The sequence below is a fragment of the Carassius gibelio genome, chromosome B7 (genome assembly GCF_023724105.1).
Source record: "Carassius gibelio isolate Cgi1373 ecotype wild population from Czech Republic chromosome B7, carGib1.2-hapl.c, whole genome shotgun sequence".
Taxonomy (NCBI): domain Eukaryota; kingdom Metazoa; phylum Chordata; class Actinopteri; order Cypriniformes; family Cyprinidae; genus Carassius; species Carassius gibelio.
Window position 1 is genome coordinate 7,166,704 of NC_068402.1, and position 26,006 is coordinate 7,192,709.

Sequence of the window (26,006 nt, forward strand, 5' to 3'; positions counted from 1 at the left end):
AACATAAAAAATAACAATAAAACAACAAAATCTAAAGGAAAAAACAACTGTTTAAATAGACTGTCCTTGCTCACAATAAGCTTCATTATTCCACAGACTTAATTACAATAGTCAAAACTCCCACTTGCAAGAGTATATATGTTATAAACCCATTTAAAAATGAGCTGAAATACAAGGTGCAATGCAAAACTTGCACATTCCCTTACGAGACCACCAACAATAGACTAAATATGAACGCAGCCATGCAAACATAAGGGACAGGACAGACACAATAGATTTGAACCGTGTCTGTCGAAGTGTGTCGGGAAAGCGTGTATTCCTCACCAGCTTCACTGGGAAATGTCTTACAAACACACACATGATTGACACAGGTGAACCTGGAGTCATGCTTCATGGCTGAGAGGACAGCAGAGGATCTCATGAAGGAAAAACAGAGATGACACATCTGCTGTAACATGTCAATCAGTGACTTACAGGGCAGAAGACCGCCGGGAGAGACCACCCCTTTATCCTGGGATGAGGCATAATGAATCATTCCAGATGTTAAAAATGCTGTGACCGTTGTGTGTGTATTACGGCATTATAATCTTTTTTCTTTGAAGTATTTGTTGGTCAATTCTCAGTTTTCATAAAGCAATAAGCCTTGATGAGTCGTGCATTAGAGTGATTTTACCAAGGTTGCTGAAAATAAAATAAAAATAAAGGATTGACTTTCATAAAGCACATAACAAATAATAATAATAATAATAACAAAAACAAAAAACTATTCTTCTGCCTAGACCTATAGTTCATTTATGTAATTATAGGTTGTTTGACATATCATTCCAGGCTATTTTACAACTCTATCCCTGGCTTATCCACACAGATTTCCCAGTATGAACTTTCCATTTTATAATCCATGATGTTCTAGTATATTTAAAAGCATGCACAGTGTCGACATCTCATTTTCCCCAAAATGAACAAATGGATCAACCCAGTTCTGGCCGCAGCAGATATAAATCACCTGCAACTTCAGCGAGCAGGACTCTCTCCTCCTCAGCTCTCAGAGGAGACAGGAGAGTGCACATCCCACAAAAATCACATAAAATACCTCTAATCGCCTTCCTGCCGAGCTGCCGCTGCGCCTCTAACTCTCTCTAATGAGCCCCTGCGGATCCAGACGTCAGGCCTCAGTCAAAGCAGCTTCCTCCGAGCCAATGAGAGCCGGGAGGAAGTGAAGGGTGTCCGGAGCACAGAGATGTCGCTGCTGTCAACACAGCGCTGTGGTGCTGACGCCTGTTATATAATTAAACCTGCGCATGAGAGCGATTCCATTATGGATAATATCACGCTACATTGATAGGCAGGCCCACAGCAGGACACAAGCTGTGCATTTTCTGAGCTTATCTCAGGGCTTCGTATTTGTTTCATTATCCAAAATGCCATAATTGTCCCAACAGTAACAAAAGAAGCATTTTACATCAACCATATACTACAGCTCCAAAGTTTAGGGTCAGTATGATTTTTTTTTTTAAGAAATCAATACTTTTATTAATGGATTCAATTCAACAAAAGTGACAGTAAATGCATTAATAATGCTCCAAAATATTGCTATGTTTCTAAATATAACTTTCTATTCAACGTAAATTATGAAAAAATAAATATTATTATTACAAATACATTAAACGGCACAACTGCTTTCAACAATGATGATAATATATATAATATATCAATATAATATAATATATATATTGACACACATACAAATTTCTTAAGCAGCAAATCAGTATATTAGAATTATTTGTGAAGGATCATGTGACTCTGAAGACTGGCGTAATGTAAAAATATTTTTTTAAATTGTTAAAACATTTTCTATTTTTAATCGTATTTCAAAATATTCTCTTTTTTTTTTACTGTATTTTTAATCAATAAGTGCAATCTTGAAAAACGTTCAATTCTTCTTTCATTTTTTTTTTTTTTTTTTTTTACTAATTTCAAATCTTTTAACAGTAGTGTAAATTCATCAAGGCAATATTTATTTTTAGAAATCTGTAGGAAAAAAAATCTGTGTGTGTGTGTGTTTTCATTTCATTTATTATTTTTAATTTCATTTATTTAACTTATAAAACAATAAATAAAAAAGGAAAATAATATATAATGCTATATTAGAATATATATATAAAAAATTATTAGAAAAGTAGAATAAGTTAGAATAAAATATGAATATAATGTGTATAGCACACATTCATATACATGTTAATAACCTCTCTTATGTCATATGAGCATCACCCTTGTACAGCCTTTTATAATGAACTGTAGGTCTACAGCATATCTTCATAGTGGACATCACTTAATTCTGGCAACCCTTGTGGAAAAAGCTTGGTGTTTTGGTCCTAAAAATCCAAATCACATTTGGTTTGTAAACCTTGCGGTCGTGCCATGTTTGGACTAAAACATTTCCCCTAAACTCAACACCAGTGATGCCAGGAGTGAGACAGTCTGCCGTTTCCCGTCTCAGACAGTCTGTCGCTTGGGGTCTCTCCGGGGAAACACACCAGCTTATAGGCCAATTAGACTACAACTAGTGCAATGCATATGATACCAGCCCACATCTACTTCATGTCCTCTTTAATGTGCATGTTTAAAAACCACCAGAACAAGAAAAAATGGCTATTAGTGTAACTTATCCTGTACCTTTTGTGCTTCAGACACAATGATAACTCAAATTACACAGCTTGTTGAGAAGAGGTGTACTTTAGAATCACGTTTCAAAGTAGTTCACAAAATATCTGACATGTTATGAGACATTTTTATGGGTGAAAATGATATTTTAACAGAAAAAAAATATATAGAATGGGACTTGATTTTTTTGCATGGGGACCTGAACTAAATGTAGTGCTAATAGTTACTGTATTAAACACCTATTTTTATTTTGGTTAACATTATCAGCTAACCTGTGCATGCATATACTGTATAAAAAATAAAAAAAACTTCAACAGACTAACATTTTTTGCCATGTAGAAAATAAAACAAGGTGAAAAAAAAGCCAGACTATCATATAGACAGTTAAAATCCCGCACACCTAGCAAGCAGAGCAAAGCCCTACAGAAAAGGTAAAAATCTCATTTAAATTGCTCATAATTGAAATGCAGCACACGGTAATCATACTATGTATCATAATGAAATTTTTAATTAAAATCTGCCCTGAGGCAACCTGTCCTAATATAACACTATTCACAACAGCCGTCAAAATTTCTGACATATATTGACACATTTTGTGTTATAACAGGGTACCGTGAAATTTTGTGCTTAAAAACGAGAAATAGCGGTAAAAGAATGGAGAATGAGAGTTGATGATGTTCCTCCCTCATTATATTCTCCACGAGCTAGAGAGGTATCACTATCTTTCACTGCCTTGGTGTGAAAAGTGTGACAGCCAAATAAAAACACCAAAAATCAGGGAGGTGGAGAAGGAAAAGAAAAATGGAAATTTTGCATAGACGCACGTGCATATTTATGCACCGCCAGCCAAATTCACAGTCTATTAGTAGTTTGTTCTTTATGAAGGAACATGTACTAATATCAGATCCTTCCAAAAGCACAAAGCCTGCTGGAATTGAGCTTTGAAGTCGACATGCATGCCAAATTTGTTGAACTAAAAAAAAAAAAGCGAGAGTGAGAGGTTCAATTCCCCTCACGCCCCAAACAATGGGAGGCAATGCAGAGAGAGAAGCAGCACGTTATGCAAATGCCAGAGGAACGAGGTGTGTATAAAGAAACATGCTTACATACACAGCAGGTGGATTGTGGGAAGGGTGAGGAGGATGTTAACACTGCAGCTCCTGGAGCAGGTGTCTCATAATCAATTTAAATGAATCCCTTATGTTGCATTAGCTCATTTGTAAGTTGCTTGGAATAAAAGCATCTGTTAAATGAATAAATGTAAATGTGTTGCAAACTGCTTACTGGCTGGAACCTGAAAATTTGAAAAATATACAAAGGACATAAAGGCACCTTCTAATTCAGCATCCGGTCAGCTGCAGTGCCTTCATCAGGTCAGGTTTTTCCATCAAATTTGGCATGCATGTAGCTTAAAAAGCTTTACGTTTTAAAATAGCTTTTTTGTAGCAAATACATTTTTGATTGCTTATGTCTAAAGCAGGCTCATTAAATTAATGCATTAATTGAAAACGATACATTTGTAAACCCCTTCAAATGCATTTACAAACCTTCCATATGGAGCACAAAATAAAGGAAAAATCTTCAGAAAAATTATTCAAAGTTTGACTGTTTTTAATTACACAAAATGACTCTAAAATGAATCAAAAGTGACAGCAGAGGAATTTATAATTGCACAAAATGTCGTTGTTCCAAAAAACTGCATTTCTTTTGAACTGTCTGTTCATCCAGGAATCTTAATCAGCACATTAGAATGATTTCTGCAGCATCATGTGACACTGAAGACTGGAGTAATGATGCTGAAAATGCAACTTTATCATAACAGGAATAAATTACAATCTTCAAAATATATTAAAATTGAAATCAGTTATTTTAATTTGTAATAATATTTCACAATATTACAGTTTTTACTGTGTTTTTTAATCAAATAAATAACCCCTGGTGAGCAAAAGAGACCCTTAAGTGCCTTGGAAGGTGTCTTTTTTTTAAGTCACTGACAGCGATGCAGCTGTCTTTGATTTCAGACACAGCTGATACAGTATCCCCGCTCTCTAATCAGTTCTGTCATAAAGGTTAAAAGTAGCAGGTCATAATAAAAAGTCTGCAGTGAACACCTTGATCTCATCTAGTGCTTTGCCATTTCATTTATTCATTTATTCATGTCTACCTCCCTTGCGTTTGGAAGGAGAGATTGGCTCGTTAAAGGAGCAACACTGAGTTACGGTATGGCCATTAACGTCTAATGGGAGAACAAGAACTCCGGCAGCATTTAACCAGCCAGCACAACTGCTCTCTGTCTCTCCGGCCTCTCTGCCTTTCTCTGGCTCTGAATGTTTGTGATTGTATCCTGTAATCTCAGTTCTCCCTCACGTCTCCCCAGGGTCTATGTACTGTGTCTGTGACACTTAATTAAATGTGAAAGGGGCTCTCTGGGCATGGAGCACCAGCCTGGCAGACACACATGAGGCAAGTTGATGGTTACACACTGCTGTGACCCTGTGAAGATGCATGCACACACACCCGTAACCATGCCACATATTAACACACACACACACACACACTGAACTAATGCAGAGAGACTGAGTGGACACAACTTAAACTGAGCTAAAACAATAAAACACTGATGAGGACAATTCTGAGACGGGACAATTTGAGTTATGAGAGACTACTGATCTGAAAAACAACAACAAACTTTAAGAGCAATATGGAGAGTCTATTTTTTGCTGATATATATATATATATATATATATAGACAGAGAAATGAGAGATATTGCATGCATTTATATAAACATGCAGTTATGGTACAGTAATATATATACTGTGCATGCATTTACTATGCATTTACTGCATTTTGTTGTTTTCAATAGATCGTCATTGTTTTTTTTTCTTCATTTCACTGTATATCAGACAAAAAAGAAATAAATAATTCAACTATATACAGCAATGAAAACCCCTTCCCTATAGTAACTGCAGCTGAAAAGCATCAAATTAAATTCTTAAACTTTATCATACCAAACTATTTTACAAACAAAGCATGCAAAGAGTTAAAATGAAGGTCTTTTATCACGTTTTTCCATTGGCCAGCAAATAAAAACTTGCCGACCATAAGATTTTAGATCGAAACTGTTCACAAAATACACAATTTTACAGGCTAAATAAAAATAATAAAAATAACACATTAGTATAGGCAATACAACAATGATTGTAAGTATCAAACTGACAGATTTAAGATTACTGTATATATATTGTGGCCAGCGCAAAGTTCAGAAGGAGGTATTAAATACTTGCAGACAATAGAAGAAATAGCTAAAGCAAACACTGGCTTACCTATGGTCAAAATCTCCAGGATATGCAGCGGATGTACGGATCAGATTTCTTCAGAGACTGAATGAACAGCGTACACAGATGAGGTCACCGCTGATGACTACTGTACATTTATTTCATCACTGAACCAATCACACCCAACACGGCTGAACTTTGAACACTTTTCAGTTATTTCCTTATGACGTACAGTAATCACACCCATGTTAATGATAATCCACATTTATGATAGTCAGTCCGACATCACATCATATAAAGTCACTTTCATAATTATCTTTATCTAGAACATGTTTAGTATTGTATACTACCATAAAACAGGCAACTTTCTCCATGCATTAATTAGATAATAATACTTGTTTAAATCAAATAGTATAGTAAGATGTACTTGTCTTGTACTTTGTTAGCATCACATTCTGAACACATCCTCTCTCTATCATACAGAAATTGAAATGATTCCCAAGTGTAGACGTTGACCATACAATCCTATCAAGGTGTTTCAGAGACTGCGCTGTCATTAGCGATAATCATGACACAATAGCAGTGTCTCAGGACTCAATAAAAGCCTAAACGGTTTAATTTAATGCCTCACAATGACTGAAGGGAACGAATGTCACAAAACACAATCTCAGATGAGCTCTTCTGCATAAATTACTTCAGGAAAATAAATGCCGCTTTCATTTGTGTGATACATCTGGATGATACTTGTGGATCGTTATGAACAATGTGATAGAAGCACCCTATTCATCACACTCATTTTCTGCCCTTTCTTTCTCTCATTCACCTTCTCCTGCAGTAATACATGCTAATTGAATTACTGCTGACGGATTAAACTGCAGGGCAGAAGAGACAAGAGCAATCCAGCATGTCCTCCTGGCCTCTGCTCTTCACTACAAATCTCTCTCCTTCTTTATTACTCCACCACATTAAAGTGAAGAAGGAGAGGATAAATGTCCATGTTGGCATTCATCAAATTGAACTTGCTATTTGCAAAATACTGTGGAGTTTTATTGAAACCAACACCCTTCTCTACAACAATACAAGTATGAAAAATACTTCCACAATGGAAGGTTCACAAATATTTACGACTGTTCAATGGGCTGCTTTAACAATACGTTTACTAAGTGGTCTTAAGGAAGCCCTGCATAATGTTTCAGATTCATCTGACCCATATCTGACATGTTTTTTGATGGTTGCAACCATAACATGCGTCCACTTTATGAAATAGTCAAAAATGGTCAAAGACGTTTGTCTGCATATTTATTGGTTAAAGATCCAGCAAGTCATTATTTACAGAAAAAAACTATAAATGTATACAGTATCTGCATTTTACATATTGACTGATTGTCTATGAAATTTTTTTTATTTTATATACACACACACACACACAAACACATACTGTATACACACACACATTAATGCTAAACAAGTAGCATTTTTATTCGCAATTAATCGCATAATATATTTCTGTGATTAATCATGATTAATCGCACTGTTAAGTATTGATTAGCAAACACTTTAAACAATCTCAACCTTAACATTAATGTAATCAAATTAATAGAGCTTTTTTTAAATGATTAATTGCAATTAATCACATCCAAAATAAGTTTTTGTTTACATAATATATGTGTGTGTGCTGTGTATAATTATTTTGTATATACAAATGCACACACATGCATCTATATATTAAAGAAAATATGCTATTTTTCTACATTTAAAATATTTATATATAACATTAATTATATTAATATAAATATACAGATGGAAATACATGGAAATATTTTCTAAATATATAATGTATAATATTGTATTTATTATGTATATGTATATAAAAACACACACATTTATTATTTAAACAAAAACATTTAGTTTGGATGCAATTAAAGCGCGATTAAACAGCTCTACAAATAAAATATAAAACCAAAGCTATTTACCGCTGCCAGGGTATTAACGTTTTTATAGATAATATTTTATGGTTTGTTATAGAAAAACATGTTATGCTCAGAGAACAGAAACTCGATCATAACATTATAACAGGCACTTTAAAAACCTTAGAGTCATAGATTCAATTTTAATAAAAATAAAATTGTTGACTAGAGTATTTAATTATTATAAGTACATATATTTTTAACCAAATTTCATGTTTATAAATGCAGTTTTATTGATAAAATTTGTTAACTGAAGTACGACTGTTTTAGAGACACTTTTGTGACTTGTTTGTGAGTTTGTAAGCTTTAGAAAACAATTATTTTAGATTTTTATGTAGACTACATAACAATTTTTTGTATTTTAATTAATAAATTATTGTAGCTGTTTTTTCACATTTTTACGGTTTTATTGTATGCATTATTTACATTTGAAAGAGGTGCATGTATAATTTGAATAATTATGCAGTAAAAAAGGTTAAAAAAGAAAGCATTAAAATGGATGGAAAGACATTTTTAGAGCAGTTTTGACCTTGTAAACTGTTTAGCAGAATATTTAAGAATATTAAAGAATATATATAAGAATATAAAAAAATCTAGAAAAAGTAGTCAACATCAAAAAAATCATTTAGTTGGTGACTGAATGACTAGCTGACCGTTGTGTCCCATCACTACTCTCCTCTATTCTAGCGTTCATTAGACTGAAGGACATGTTGAGGAAGGATGAGAAAAGGGAAGGACATGATGTGAATTTAAACTATAACTGCAGGCCCAATGTGCCACAAAGATCACAAACATTTTAAACAGTCAGCAGAACCTGTTGACGCTTACTTCTGACTTCCTGTGAGTCTAAACTCTGCGCTAAGGTCAAGTGACCCTGACCCGTTAAAAGTGAGCAGATCCCTCATCCAAAACAGGGGCTGCTGTTGCCAGCTGTTACAGCCGTGGGAGAAACAAATGAAAACGTCCTTCACTGCTCCTTTAGTATAATCACGGCATTATTGAACGCAGCCAATGGCTAAAATTAGAGTGTGTGCGGCAGTAACGAGGGGTGCTAATGAATGCTAATTGGGCTCTTGAGTTCATGAGGTGGAGTTGCTCTTTTAAAGCTCAACACTGACTCCCTTCCCATGAACCCAGTTTTATCTTTGCACTTGTTAGAATCATGGCATTCCTTGCGAAAAAGCTCAAGAGTGAAGACTGAGGGGGAAAAGGTGTCTAGCATCTGTTGGTGGTGCGTTACTGTGGCAACCGCGCTTTCTGTAACAAAAGTCTCCGCAGCAGGTAGCACGAGGGCAGGCGAGAGAGAGCCAACTAATAATGTTTTAGAGGGGAGGAAGTTCACAGAGAGAGCGGTGCCGTTTCAAAAGGAGGCATACGTAATGAAGCAGCGCGTCCTCTCTGAACGCCCAGCGATGCATCTCACGCAGAGACCAGCGAGTCTGAACACACAACCAGTCGCTCTCACTCGCCCCCACTGTACGCAGATCACAACTCACAAAGACCAACAATACTGTTTAAAGCTGCCATTCATGATTTGAACGTAACAAAAGACGTTTCTTAAAGAGGATTGAAGTGCAGGAAAATGGCAAAGAGAATTTATCAAAATGAATACATTAACATTTTTAAATATAAATAATTCAGACTATTATAATACTACTGTTTTTTATGACTGGACACACACACACACACACACACACACACACACACACACATATATATATAAATTATTAATTATTATTTAATTATAAAAAGCAATGAAACAAGTCCGTTATCCTGTCGTTGTGGGGGATGGAAGTACATTGTGTTTTGTGTGTCAGACTACATGATTAATGATTCATCATCAATTAATCATCCTAAAAATTAACTGATAATTAGTTGTTAATTAAGAGATCAGTTCACCCACAAATTAATAGTTCTGTCATTGTTTACCCACATGACTTTTTTTCATGTAACACAAAATAAGAAATTTACAGCAGAATGGTGACCACGATAAGCAAGTTTTTGTAGTAAATTTCACTGAATAAGCTATTTTCAGACTTCAGTCTTATCCTCACAGACAGAGAGAGAGAGAGAGAGAGAGAGAGAATATTATTGTGATTAAAGCAGAATGTGCTGCTGTTATTAATGTGTATAAAATTATGAAATCATCTGGAACTGCAATACAGTAAACAAACCGAGAACTACTTCACAGTTATGCATATAGACAATTCTACAGCTCTGAATGTCTGTCAGCCAATCAGAATCAAGAATCAGACATATTAACAATAGAATTATACTTTAAATAGACTTAAATAGATGTGCTTCCATGCCCAAAAATGTACCTTCTGTTGTGACAAATTTAATTCTAAGAACCACTGAAATTCTAAATACTAAGAAAGTTTCAATTCCATTTCTCCAAATCTTTAGCCTATATATTATATCAATCACAAAACTAATAAAAGTTACCATTAGGGCTGCACGATATTGGGAAAAAATTACATTGCGATATTTTATTTTTCTGCGATATATTGCGATATGAAAACAATTTTTTTTTTTACAAACAAAAACGGGGTGAGCACACTTACATTCTTTTTTTAAATGATTTAAACATCGACACCATCGTGTCAATTGATTAATATGCGTGATGGAGAGAGATCAAGACAGCGTTTGTGTTGTTTGAAGACATTTAGCGTGCGGCCGGGGCTCTCTCTCTCGCGTGCACGCGTGCGCTCTTTCTCTCATGCCGGTGACAGGTGCAATATTTGAAAATCAATAATTATTCATTTATTTTTTAAATTACATTTATATCTGAATATATGTCAACCTATATACTTTCAAACATCTAAGTGTCATGAATTAATATGAATCTGTGTACAAAATGACATATAAACATATTTTCCTATTCTATTTTGCCTGAAAACGCTTCCAGCACACTTGCGTGTCACGTGAAAAATAGGCGTCGGTTCTATTTCTAGCATACACGCGTTTTCCGCTCTGCCTGAGCCGCGCGTCTCACGCAGGCAGTCTACAAGCTCTAACCTGTTAACATGGGAGCCGAATTAAAAACAGACACGCCACGCAGCTGAGACGCTTGCGCCACGCATCTAGTGTGTCGCCGGCCGCGCGCTCGCACGCTCGCGCTCTCTCTCTCGCGCGCACGCTCGCGCTCTCTCTCTCTCGCGTGCGCACGCGCTCTCTGGCCCATACAGTTAATGAATAACGGATCAACTATGACAGCCTACATCGCAGATCCTGCGATGTGACTATCGTGGATTCGTGCATCGCGATATCGATGCTTAAACGACACATCGTGCAGCCCTAGTTACCATGTACAACATAGTCAAAGTCTTCAGGACAGAATTTCTGGTTTATCTGACAAAGAATACCACACAAAAATCTCAGTGTACAGTGTACAGTGAGCTTGTTTAATCTGTCTTTCACGTCTTGACACTTATCAGCAGCTCAGCTGTTCTGCCGTCATCTGTGATCATATAGCTGCATGAGATACTAATTATTAACCATGGCCAAATAACAATAAATCACCACAACCTGGCCAAATCACAACACCGCGACTAGCCAAATTAAAGCCTTATTATCAAATAAAGACCAACCTTCAAGCCAAAATGCTAATGATGGCCAATTTTCTCCCTGTACCTAAACAGCCACAGCCGAAGATAAACACCTTGGTTAGCTGGCACTGCACCGACTGAAAATAGCAATCGTGTGTTTAACGGCCTATTCAATATTCATCAAAAAAGGCCTTATATTTTTCATTAATGTGGCTTCATTTTAGGTTCCAGATAAAATTACTTTTAGTGGGGGACAACGACTAACAGGTTAATTTACATGCGTTTGCATAATATTTGCATAAGACCTAATTAAAGGGAGAAAAAATCTAAAAAGTAATTGACTAAATAGCTTTCATGCACACATATATTGACTCACACATAAAATTAATATCAATGTAAACAACTTGGCCGTCACCTTTGACCCCTAAACACTTGGAATCCCATTACATTACATTACCAGCTTGGATCCAATAAGAAAGTCAGCACACATCCAGAGTTCTTGGTTCATTGTTTGTTAATCCGGCCCGGGCGGTTGGCAGGAGGAAGCTCTGTTTGCATTCAGGCCAGCTGGTCTTGGCTTTCTTAGACATCGCTCTTGGTCGCCAGCCTGGGACAGATTACACCTGTAATCCACCATTTGTCTGCCACCAAATGTTTTTGAAACCAGACCACAGCGTTTCTGACTAGCCAGACAGACTACGCAAGAAGCGAGACATGTATGAACACCAGACCGAGTGTCTGCTTTCTGCTGCAACTCTTAAGAGGAAGCAGGCAACAATATAATACAAATTATATCAGCGGAGAACTCTAAGACATTGAGTAGCGCACATGAGACCAATCAAAATATATTGCTTCTCATAGATAGCAATGAAGCTAAATGGAGAGCAAATGGAGACTTTTAAGTCTACAGATAACTGGAAGATTAAAATGACATAATATTCTATAATTACTATAATGGCATAATAATAAAATAAGACTGCTTCCTATAAAAAATATACAACAAGAATGAATATTAATATAATATACAACCAATATGGTTTCTGATATATTTCAATCCTTATTTAAGTCTCCAATATTGCTTTTTGTCTTGAGATAAACGTTAAAAGACAAGAGAGATTTCATAAGCAGCTCAAACTTTGCTCAGATTTCCTGACAAACCAAAGTCTAAAATTAAATCCAAAGTCTTTCATGTGAGAGTCGAGGTGCCTGCTATCCACATTTTGTAGCTCTATGGCTCAATTGTCTCATTTGAGTCTAAAAAACAAGTGAGTGAATGAAAATGAAATAAACAGGCCTAACTCACATGAACAAAAAAGATGCAAATAATCCGTCAAAAAATAACTTTGACAAAAATTAAAATCAAAGATGAAGTAGCAGGAGCTCTCTGAAAGATGAAATCAGACAACCAAACACACACATGCAGCGTGAGGCCAGACATAGACACTGTACAAAACAACCCATCAATCACAACAGCACTCAGAAGCCTCCCTGTAAGACCAATGCCAACCTAGAAAGACTGCTTGAGAGACATGCTTCATAGTTCAAGTGTTTAAAAAAACGAAAAAAGGAACTCTTGATGAATTACAGTGTCTCTCTTTCAGTGTTGTAGAAAGTAGAGTGGCACAGTGGGAAGTCTGGACAGTGTTGACTAAAAACTGTACCGCTGGGCAGCGAATGTGACATGCTAGACTAAGCACAGCTCCACATGCTGTTACAGGCCCCTAAAGCACCCAACCACCCACGGCAATGACAAGCAAAAGCAAAGCAATGACAAATCTGTTCATGTGTACAAGCTTCAGATACGACTTCTAGTGTAATCGGGAGCAAATGTCCTGTCAAGACGGCTCCAAACATTTACTCCACTTGAAAAGTAACAATTTATGTATTTTGTTAAACCATCATGACCGAAGATGACCACACAATTCACAATAGGCCTATATTTTTGTCAGGATGCCATGTTTACTCACAAATTTACTCACATGCACTGTGAGACTCTCTCACACACACACACACAGATACACACTACATTTGCACGGTAACTCAATACCCTGCATTATTTTATAGCTGCATATTACAAAACTGACATACCATTGGAAAAAAAAATGAAACCCTTCCTTTTTTGAAACCGCATTGTGAAAGCACTATGCACTATACATTCAAACTGAATATAAATTAAATTGAAACCTACAAATGGTACTCTTGAATGGTTAGATCTTTAAATCGTAATCACTTTCCTTTCAAATCAGAACTAGATGATGGCAAAGTAATCTTTAATATCTGTGGATAAATAATATACAATATCCTAAGGAGGGCATGTCTAGTCTGCATATTATTCAGAGCAAATTTCTGATATTTTCTGATGGTCCAATCATAGCATGCCATGTATTACAAGATATTTCTCTTGCACAGACAATGGCATCATATAGACAATTTCTTACTCACACTGCAGGACTGTAACCAAGATACTGTCAGAAGTTTTTCAGGGCGATCAAGAAGAAATCATTGCCACAGGCTTTGCTCAGGCATTAACCTTTCAGTAGAGCGTCCTGTGCCATACTGAGCCTCAAGCAGCTGCAGTGCCCTGTTAAGGACCACGGTTTTAGTACAGGAAACCTGCTCAGTTTATTCAAGGACAATTCCCTTATTAGGTGTTAATCCCGTGTCTGGATCAAAGACAGACTTTGCACTTGTTTTATGGGGTCTCAGGTTTGAATCCCAGAGGCCCAGCGCTCTCTGCGTGCTTCTAGTGCACGGATATTGATTGCAAACACATGAGAGCGCCACTGTGTTTATACAGCAGATTAAGCTCTGCAGCGTGAATGGGGATATTTGTCCCTTTTACATTAAAACTCATAAATAAAGAGAAACACACACAGCGGGGAGACCTCACACTGCCAGAACCGCACTCAGCCAGAGAGACCGAGAATGTGCATGTGCTCTGTGCCACAGAAGAAAAAGGTTGTAATTGGTGAGCTTTATTCGTCATGCTCTGGTTGAGTGTATTTCTGTGTGTGATGTATCAGTGACACTCGTGCTCTTTCCCTGAGGTTACACACCTGCCTCCATCCACAGCTGAGCCCAAACACACACGCAAACATGCACAGAAGCAGCTGGTCCGGGGCAGTAAGAACATCAGACTTATTTACATGACAAGAGGTAAGGGGTTAGAAAAAGGAAATGGAGAGAAAGAGAGACAGATGGTTTAACTCTACTGTAAAATAAGGCTGCTTTTACACATGGTTCAGCTTGATCTGAACTCCATCCCTCCTTTTTACATTATTCATTTATTATTATTTAGAAAACTCATAAACACTGAACTCTAGACCCCCTTTTACAAGCAGTTTAGAAAATAGTTCTGATGTCATATAATTTATAAAGGAGCATAAATAGAGAAATATCCCCTCAAAGATGCCATCTTCACATCATTGTAATATACTAGCAGCATAACAAAACAAAACAGCAAAAAGAAACAAAGTCAGCTTTAAAAAAATGGGACAGAGGCATTAAAATATTTTTTTTAAGTTATGCAGCATATACTGTACACTAAGTTTGGGGCTAGTCTGTATTTATTTTTAATTTTTTTTAATGTCAAAACTGTCAGGAAAGAAATATTACAAAAGATTTCTATTTCTAGATGAGTAAAGTTCGTAAACAAACTTCAATGTTGGCTTGACAACTTTTGTTAGAAAGTTCAAAATAACTTTTCTTTGAAGAGCTTAAGTCAATAAAATCGTATTAACATACAATATTCTAGAACATTGCTAAAATGTTGCTAACATGATTTAGCATACTGCTAACACAATTTAGCACATTGCTTACATGATTCAGTATTTTTCTAATGTCTAAACACATTGCTAACATAAATTAGCATGTTGCTACCATGTTTTAACACTTTGATAACATGTTTTGTTAGCATGATTTATCACATAGCTAGCATGTTTTATCATGTTGCCAGCAATTCAGGTCACAGGAAAAAATGACATTTTGAAATGCATTCAAATGAAAAACTTATTTTTAATTGTAATATTTCACAATATTACTGGTTTTACACTTTATGAAAATTAAACACAGTTTCACTACAAATGATACTAAAAAACATGGTTACTACCATGATTACCAAAAAGTAACCATGTTTTTTTTTTACACTAAACCATAGTTTAACCATTGTATGTGTAGTAAAACTGTGGTCACAGAAATGGTTATCAATTAGCCTTGGTTACTACTACACTTCTACTGCAATAAAACCATGGTTAATTTTCATAACCTCTATTTTGATCCAAAATAAATTAGGCATTTGGTGAGCACAAGACATTTCAGTCCAAAACATTACAAAATCTTACCGACCCCATTCTTTTAAATATAATCACTAAATATAACTTCATTTGCATTTCCAAATGGAAACAGCAGCACTTTCAAGGCAGCAAGAAATAGTGTTAAAAATGTAGAAACTAGGCAGATGTGAAGCAATCGCTTTTGGAGGCTTGCAATATAAAATTAGATGGAATGAAAAGGCAATGGATGAATAGATGAAGTTAATATTTTGCAAGATAGAAAACACTATTTGGTGGGCAAATAAATGCACGAAAAAAACAATCAATATGCACATATTGCATTGATGTTATAATGGTTAGATTTTAAATTGTGACAATTTGTAAGCAATTTTTATATAATCATGCTTTTTTAGCACTCTAATATCTGAAAATTGTCTCAACTTTGGTACTTTGAATGTGTGCCATCCCCAGCATGTCTCAGGACTCTAGCGCGACGTGCCACAGCTGCAAGAGGGAAACAAAATTACACTGAATAATACAGAAAAGTCTAGTTTCAAAGGAAAATGATGCTCTTCCCTTGATTTACCACATAACCATTCAGTTTCAAGGTTTCTACTGGGGCTGCGGAGGAGGAAATAAAACCTTCTTTTATATTCAGCTCCAGTTCTGCCCTACCTTTCTGCCCTACCTACCCATTAAATTCATAAAAGACCAATAGAAGTGTACACGTCTCTAGTGTAGTGACAATACTAAATCACAGTTACAGCCTCAGGTGAGAAACTAATCGTTCAAGGACCGTGGAGAGAGAGGGAGAGAGACCTTAATTTCCAGAGCAGAGATGAGGGTTTACAGCAGGTCAACATATGCATCACAGATTCAGACTGACAGAAAGCACAGAAAGAGCACATGCATTGACAGGTATTTGTAAGGAAATGGAGTTCTAGTACATACAATATGTGACCATGGAGCACAAAAGTAGTTTTAAGTCACTGGAGTATATTTATAGCAACATCAAAAAAAAAAAAAAGTAATTTTTAATTAGTAATATACATTGCTAAGAATTGATTTGGACAACTTTAATGGTGATTTTCTCAGTATTTCATTTTTTTTTTTTGCACCCTTAGATAATAGATTTTCTAATATTATCGTATATTATCGATATCTATCCAAAAATTAAACAATATGTGTACACTGCACATGAATACTAATGAAGCGAAGTAGATTTACAACACACACACACAGCCTTAGTGAGATATGATTATTGAACATTTCCACACAGCTCGAGCATGATGAAATAAGAGCGGAAAGCTCTCCACAAAACACACTATGAATTTCAATACGACATTCTTCAGCGTTATTGGACAGAACTGCAGGCAGAGGTGTGTGCAACACACATTTTATTGGGTAGAGCTACAGGACTCTGTGTGTGTGTGTGTGTGTGTGAGAGAGAGAGAGAGCAGCAGTAGCATCCTCAAAGAGCCTCCACACCTGGAGAAAGACAGACTTCCTGTCAGACTGCCGTCATCCTCCTATCCATCTCTCCGCTGCTTTCTCTTTTCTTCCCTCTTCTCCACCCATCCCCCCCCCCCCCTTTTCCAATCTACACCCTACACCTCCGGCTTGTTTTTCTGTGCCGAAATGTAGCTTTCTGCCAGCGTTGTGCTCTGAATAAGTGTGTGAGTGTGTCTATGAGAGTCGTGGAGGTGACTGGCCACCGCTGTCTAATGAATGATGCCCCCCTCGGGCTCACGGATGTCTGGACAATGTGGCCATCATAAATGTCAGCCCTATAAAATGGCCCCGTTCACTGAAATCTCATAAAGCTGCTGTGAGGCAACGGGTGAAAGTGTGTGTGTTGTATGCCGCGCTGCACAGATGTGGCATCTGATTTGCACCTTAATGTGGGACTCCGTTCCAAAACTTGGTGCGCTGTCTAAATAGACAGCATCATAGTACACATAAAATATGTTCCAAAAACAGGCAACAATATTACGCTCTCATTTTGACCAAATTATAAGGCAGCACTAGATCGGTAAAAAATGCTCCTAGAATGAATTTCTACTAAATAAATTCTATATATGCAAGAGAAAATACTGACAAACAAACATTTGTGCATTTTACAGAAAACTGCTACAGTAAAAAAAAAACTATCAATTGGTTAACTGTAACCCTACACTGAAAAACTGTACATTTAAATGTTTATGTTAAATTTATGTAATTGAAAGAAAAATTGAATTAGCATTTACGGTGAATCATAATTTGAACTATACATTTAGAATTATAAAAAATCTCGATAATTATCGATACCGAACGATATGAAATAGGGCTGGACGATTATGGCCTAAAATCAAAACCTCGATTAACTGAACATTTTGCCTCGATTACGATTATTGAACGATTACTTTGTTTTTTTGCCCTCATAGTTCACTGACAAGGTTTGTACTGTAAATATGATTGACTATCAGCAGTTATTTTATCTATGTTCGTAACATTTCTTACTAGGGTTGGGTCTCGTTTGAATTTTATCGATTCCGATTCTTATCGATTCCTAGTTTCGATTCCAATAAGATAAAAAATCCAATATAAAAACAATTAAGTCAAACATTTAAATGTCAAACATTTTTACAAAGCATTCTGTTGCAACTGAATAACATGAGCAAAAACTGTAATTAAAACTTTAAAAACACTGCATAGTTTTCTTTTTATAAATAAAATAAAGATTAATCAAGGAAAGTTATTGAATATATTCAGTCAAGATCAGTTAATGATTTTCTTTTGTTCTTTGATTAACATTAATGACAGACAGTGCGTTTATTAGGCTGTTGTCTCTTTAAGCAAAACTACTGCACATGTGTGTTTTCTTTCTCATCTGTTTATTTTCACGTAAGACAATAACGGCTGCGTTTTTGTTGATATACTGATGTAACGTTAGTTTTCTGCACATCGTAGTTTCGACTCAGAACAACCTTTTCTACAGTTAAAATACACAGAACAGTCCGAGAACGGACACAAACTGGGACCGCCGATAGTGTGACCCAGTGGAAAAAAAAGTTTAGAAACATTGATTTACATTGATTACTTAATATGTTGTTAGTTTAGCAATATGCTAATACCACACTCTGTTTGACTCAGCTGATAGTCGAGTCTCCCATGCATATCCATTTCAGTTATGATGATGCTGCCCATGTAATCAGTAGACAATAAGCAGACCACTAGGTTTTGGAGCAGACCTTTACCAAGGCCATTATAATCATGACACCCACAAGTAAATTTACAATGCGCAGTGCTGCATAAACTAAGGCGTTATCAAGCATCAAATGTATAGGCTTAATGTCTGGTGCTCACAGCACTGAGGATCACAGCTCTAGGGGTTAATTAACTCAATTAGCTTAATAGCTTCAACATCACAAGATAAAAATGCTGTGCAAATGGTCTCTCCCATGTGAATGTTTTCTTTCCTGCTGTGGTGTTGTTTGTGTCCATACTGTGCAAGTTTCTGCGGATGAATAGCTAAACAAACAACAGGGGTTAATAAATGAGCTGTACTATTTGTTCAGTTGAATTTGTCTTCATGGCTGGGTAATTGATCACAATTCGCAGCTTAGTTCAGTGAGGCAAACACTCCTACATGGAAAAGACAAGAAATAAACACAAACAACATCCCTGATCCTAGTGAGGATACTGGTAATTGGCCAGATGTGTTTGGCATAGCATCTCAAATAAACGGTTTTAAATCAAAGATCAGTACTACAGAAAAAAGTCCCAAAAAAACAACAAATAAAAACTGTAAATAAAGTGCAATAAAAATACATTTTAAATACAATAAAATAAATATTTAATGCTTTTATTTATTAATTAATTAAAATAAATAAAACATGATTAATTCTATATATTTTAAATACATACAAATTACAATAATATTAAATGCTATATAACTATTATGTAAAAATAATGATCTAAAACAATAATAATATTATCTAAAAATAATAAATCCTATATAAATTAGTGTGCATATAAACAAAAAAATATTTTAGATCATTTTACATTTCATATGTTTACATTAATTAAAAAAAAAAAACATTTTATAATTTAAATACGGATTTTGAAAGAGGGGCTGGGGGGAAACAGTCCAGATTTCGACTGCAGACTGGCGTTCCCTTCAGTCAATACTTGTCTATTACCTTGACGTAACCCTCCAGCCCAATTCCCATTACCCCTGAGAGGTGTACAAATCCAATTATGCCACAGTGTCGAAGCTAAAAATACAATAACCCCTAGCATGCACTGATTTAAAGGTGTTGAATTAAAATTGCAACACAGCAGGTTTATGTGGTTTTGTGATATTGTACGCGAGCACAGTCAAATATGGCTACACGAGACATGGTTGATTGTGAACGTGGGTAACAGGTCTGCTGCAGACGGCAATTACAGCACTCCCATGAGGTCTCATCAGCCTGGGGAAACTCACAAACCCTCATATAATGCTATTCACAACAAGTTCTCAAATACAAATCACACAGACCACGACTACACGGCATTCAGTGAAAGAGAATTCAAGAAAAGCCGAGGTTTGTTTGTGTCTTTTTAGCTCAGAATACAGTGGAGGGGTCCTTGTATCTGGTGAAAAGGAAGTTCAGGTCACTGTTCCAGGGCTTGATGAATTGAATACACACACACACACACACACAAACTCCGCAGCCCATATCCCTGAGAGCCTCTTCATGGCCAGAAGTAAAAGAAGAATGCTGAGTGAGAGGGTATAAGCAAAGAGAGACGAACAGAGAAGTAAGTGTGAGGAAAACATAAAGAGAGAGAATAAAGATGGTTGAAAATCATTATAATGAGCTCATATAATCAGCTACTAAAAGGAATAGAAAGATCCAGATGTTGTTTTCTAAAGCAAACATGACTATCACTTTTGCTCAAACGTAGGGTTAGTATTAAACCTACGTGAGTTAAAAATCTACAAACACAAGAGCATGATGCTAGCAACACCAAGGTCATGGGTTCGATTCCCAGAGAATGCATGAACTGATCAGTGTATACCTTGAATGCAACATAATTTGCTTTGAATAGAAGTGTCTGCCAATTTGTGCCAAATGCATAAATACAAATGTATTAGATTTCCAAGCAATCAGACTTATGTTTTTCTCTGGTAAATGATGATAAGCTAAACAATCCCATTGACTTGAATTGAAAAATTAAATGAATTCAATTTAAATTAAATTTATAATTTTTTCAAATTATACCATGAATTGTGTTTCTTAAAGGTGCAGTAAGCAATTTCTGGATTGGACTGAGCCCCAAAAAACACTTCTAGAATTCATTGGGGGGGGGCGTGTCCACTCATAATGTAGGAGTTGACTGTGTTGCATAGGATGTTTGTGAATTTAGGGGCGGAGCTATCAAGATATGGATTTGATACTTTGGGGAAGGGGCATGTTCGTTCTGGTGATTTAAATTAAATTAAATTAAAAATTAAATGTATGCATTTAGCAGAGGCTTTTATCCAAAGCGACTTACAATGCATTCAGGCTATCAATTTTTACCTATCAAATAACAACATAATTTCTCAGAAATTGCTAACTGCACCGTTAAAAAACACAATTTATAATACAACTGCAATTTACATTGTCGTATGATTTATTTAGAGAAATGTTGGTAACACTTTATTTTCAGTTTTCCTTGTTACATGTTACATATAACCTACTTGCTATTACAATATCAATAAATTATGCATCTAATCCTATGCATCTAAACCATATAGTAAGTACATGTAGTTAATAAATATTACTCCGTACTTAAATGTACAGTATAATTACACCATAACAAGGACCCCTTAAAATAAAGTGTAACCGAAATGTTTTTGAAATAAATAGTTACTTAGTTACATATAAAACGCTAAAATTATATAATTATTTCAATATTGTATAATTTAAATATTTAACATTTTATATGTTTAGATAATATTAATTTAATATTTGTTTTATTGTTTAATTATTAATGCAATAGTTTTTCTATTTGAATATTAGGGCTATTTTAAAATGCTAATTGAATTTTCAGCATCACTTCAGTCTTCAGTGTCACATGATCCTTCAGAAATCATTCTAAGATGCCGACTGCTGCTCAAGAAACATTTTTCATCATCCGTGTTGAAAACACAGGCTGAAAGTTTCCAAAGTTTCTTGAATATTTCCTGAAAATTTACTGAAAATGTTCCACCTTTTTTGAAACCCTATTAGCGACACCCTCACATAAACACTCTAGTATCTTGTTTGCAAATTTATTTCAAGGCAAAATTCACATTATCCTCAGAAAATGTCGAAATCTAGATTGTAATGCATCGTGCACTCGTGGGAAAACAACACGAGAGCTGGAGAAACAATGAAAGCCCATGAAAGAATGACTAAAACAAACAAATAGAGCAAGAGAGAGAGCGAGTGTGAAAGAGGAAAAAAGATATCTGGTTGTGATCAGGCTAAAATATGAAACCCAGGGGCGCGAGGAAGCACAGAGGTGAGAATGATGGATGGCATCACGACAAACTGAAGATACTTTACTCTTCCACATGTTCACACATACACACACACACACACCTCTCTCTTACTGTAGCCTTGAATCAACCCAACATGAGAGAACCTGCCTTTAATTCTCTCTCTCTCTCTCTCTCTCTCTCTTCATTTAGTGCCTCTAACCACTTTTCTTTCCTCTACTCTCCTAACCCTCCAATCATCTCTGTCTGTCTCGCACGGGAAGCTCCAATATTCCCTAATTAAATCCCGAACTGTCGCCCACTCACGCTCCTGCAGCTGCTTTTGAGGATATACTATCAGGATATCTGTTAAAGAGAAAACACATATACGGCAGGAATGCTACTGATAAAAGGAAAGACCTCGTGATGCTCTCTGATCTCAAACGAGTCCCACAGACATTTGCATTCACATCAGCTTCCATCGAAACGCGCTGTGTGTGCTTACAGCAGAACAGACACTTCAAAAGCTGGAATCTGAAGACCACAGGCCTCAAGATAGCGGGCGGGCTCGGATGAACACACATGCCAACACATCCAACCCAACAGAGACCGACCGGTGGGATGCTCAGAAAAATGGCAGATCAACCTGTTCAGAACTAAATCTTGAGTCTTCAGGCAGTTCATCAACTCCTAAATATTCAGTAGCTTAAATCTGATTTAACAACACTGTCCATCATCCCCTGTTTCTTGAGCTCTGACACCTGCAGATATCAGACAAGCATGTAATATTTAATAATAATAATAATAATAATAATAATAATACTTTTTGTTACCGTTTCTCCTCTGGAAGTCTCTTTTCTTTTATCTTTTTTTTTTTTTTGCACATTTATGGCTATGGTTATGGGGAAGTTCACTCATAACCTGAACAAGAGCTTAAACAGCACTAGACTCAGATTTTGATTGGCTGTCAATCTTTTTATTGTTTATCAGCTGGAAAAAAATAACTGCTCAGAATGTGATTGTTCCTGTGTATTATTATCAGAATTTTAACATTATTTTTAAAAGTCATAGTCATATTATACAGATTGAACAGTGAACATGTTTGGAATCAAATGAGCAGTTATTTTTGTATTTATTGATACACTATTGTAGTATGTATTAATCTGTTGAATAAATTTTTATATTTCCAAATTCATCTTTTTCCATATAATTTTAGTTCATGTTTTATTAATTTTGTTATGTGTTTTTGTCATTGTTTTGTAAAAAACATGCAATATTATTTATTAGTATTTAAACAAAAAAAAAATTATATATATATATATATATATATATATATATATATATATATATATATATATATATATATATATATATATATATGTGTATATATATATATATATATATATATATATATATATATATATATATATATATGTTTGCTTTTGTCATTGTATAATGTTTATAAAACATGCATTATTATTTATATAATTATTAAAAATATATATATATATATTTTCTGAATCTTAATTTTTTTATTTCAGTGTTAGTTTTACTAGTACTTATAACTTAAACAATAATTACAACAATGAAAGTTGATTAAATGTTGATTTGGCAACTAACTGAAAGCAATATGTTTTTCAAGTAATATTTGTATTTTATTTCAAATACCAAAAACCATGTTCAATAGTTTCAGTTTTAGTTTTCTGCACATCACTGCACATGAGGGAATTTTGTGATCTTATGGACTGGTGAAAGTGAAATTCTGGGTTGCAATGCCAACCTCAGCCCAAACATATACACACATTAACACTTCCTCACAGTCTCTGAGGTCTAATGTACTTTTACTTCCTGCTGCATTGTGACCTGCAGTCTTGGCTTGAGCGTACACCTTTACTACACAACACAGCAATCACCCTCAGTGGGGTTTCTATAGGCAGGAGGCAGCGGGGATGTAGGAAAAGCAATTATGGGATCTGCTCAGGAGTACAGTATAAAAAAATTACAAAATAAATAAAATAAAAAAAAACAGCGAAACACAAAGCCTGGTGAGAAAACACATTATTGAGACACGCAGACATGATGTTGCATTCCACAGTCCTGCTAGGCACTTTCAGAAATCTACACATTTAACACACACAGACTAGAGGAAATGAGGTCAGACAGTAAAACACATTTAGAGGTTTTGCAGGCGATTCCTAGAGTAACATTGATCAGATATGAATCACAGAGTGGAAATCAATTACCAGCAACACGTACGGTTTGTGTTCAATCATGAACTATGACTCTGCTCTATTTATTCATTTAAGTGTTTTTCATTAGTGGTGTCTGCTAGCATCGCTAAAACTACAGCTGATACTTAGGTTTGGGATTTTAGAATCCTCTAAACACTAATTGTTAAACTTTGACTTGTAATTCATCCAGTGGCAGCTACAAAAATGAATGACACCTCAAATCATGTAAACTTACTTTTCTAAGACATTTTCACTTAGTTTCCATTGAATTTGGAATCCTATCCATATCTAGAGGCCAGAATACTACACACGGCCACTTGGACCTGTAAAGAATAGTTCATATACTTCATTTGAGTAAAACTAGCCTCATATCACACAGGCAATCATTAAAATAAAAGTTTGATTTAACACTGTGCCAGAGATAATGTTCAGTAGAATGTATAATACTACTAATACTATTAGTACTAGCCTACTACTAAAATTTATTTCTTCCAGGTTTAATTGCTAATATTAAATCCCCTTTGTTTGGCAAAAAAAAAATTAAGTTTGTTTAAATTTCAAGAATTAAAAGATAAATTAAATTAATGTATTATTCCTTCATCTGATAATCAGAAAAATGTTAATAAACAACAGAATTTCTGAAAAAAAAAAAAAAAATACATAAGGCTATTTTACGAATAAATTTGAATAAATAAAGTTGTTTTATGCATTCAATGATTAGAAATGCTAAAACAGAGAATTTGGTAACAATAAAACATATGGTGAGAAAAAACAAAACATTTATTAGGGACTTAAGCATGTAATTTAAATTGTTTATTTTTTACTTTTTTATAAATTGATGTGAAATTGTATAAGTTTCATGGTTTTAATTAATTAGACATGCTTTGTGATTAATAAAATTTAATTAAACCATTAAAAAGGATTTAAAAAAAAAAGAAAAAGAAAAAAACGAATCTAGTTTGTTTATTCCTTTTATTGCCTGGAACTATTAGAGATAATGAATCCATAATACTCATACGTGCATATTTGAAGAAGTCATGTTTAAATCAATGGTGCAAATCACATATAACGATCATTTCCTCTAAAATGTCTTATTAAAGTGTGTATATTTTAGGTGACAACATTTGATGGCTTTGTAAGATTGCTAAGAAACAGGAAAAGAACAGCCTCAATAAGCAGCATTAAAACCTAAACAAGATTTATACTCCATTTTAACCCAAACTCATGAACAGAGAAACAAACAAAAATGAAATATAGGACTTCTTACACAGTAATACAGTTAAACGAACCTTATTATTCACTGTATAAAGTCTGTTTCACTTTCATCTGTATTAAAATTAACAGATACATTTATAATAAATAGAATAAAGACAGAACCAACCAAGTCCAAAAACAGTAACAAACATCATCATTTCACTAAATATTTAAATTCAATGAAATTAGGCTATATACAATAAGTCTACAATTTACTTAAAACAAGGTAATCAATAAATCATGAGAATGTAAAAAAAAAAAAAATCTTATTTTGTGACAATTATATTTTTCTGCATGTCTTGTGCAGCTCTCTGTATATATTTTTT

The 26,006-nt window shown here is 35.0% G+C and overlaps 1 protein-coding gene across 3 annotated transcripts in view; it reads right to left on the reverse strand.

Annotated features, from left to right (window-relative positions):
• Nucleotides 1-26,006, reverse strand: part of LOC127961917 (neuron navigator 2) — a 175,283-nt gene that overhangs the window by 120,634 nt on the left and 28,643 nt on the right. The gene's annotated exons all lie outside the window — the stretch shown is intronic.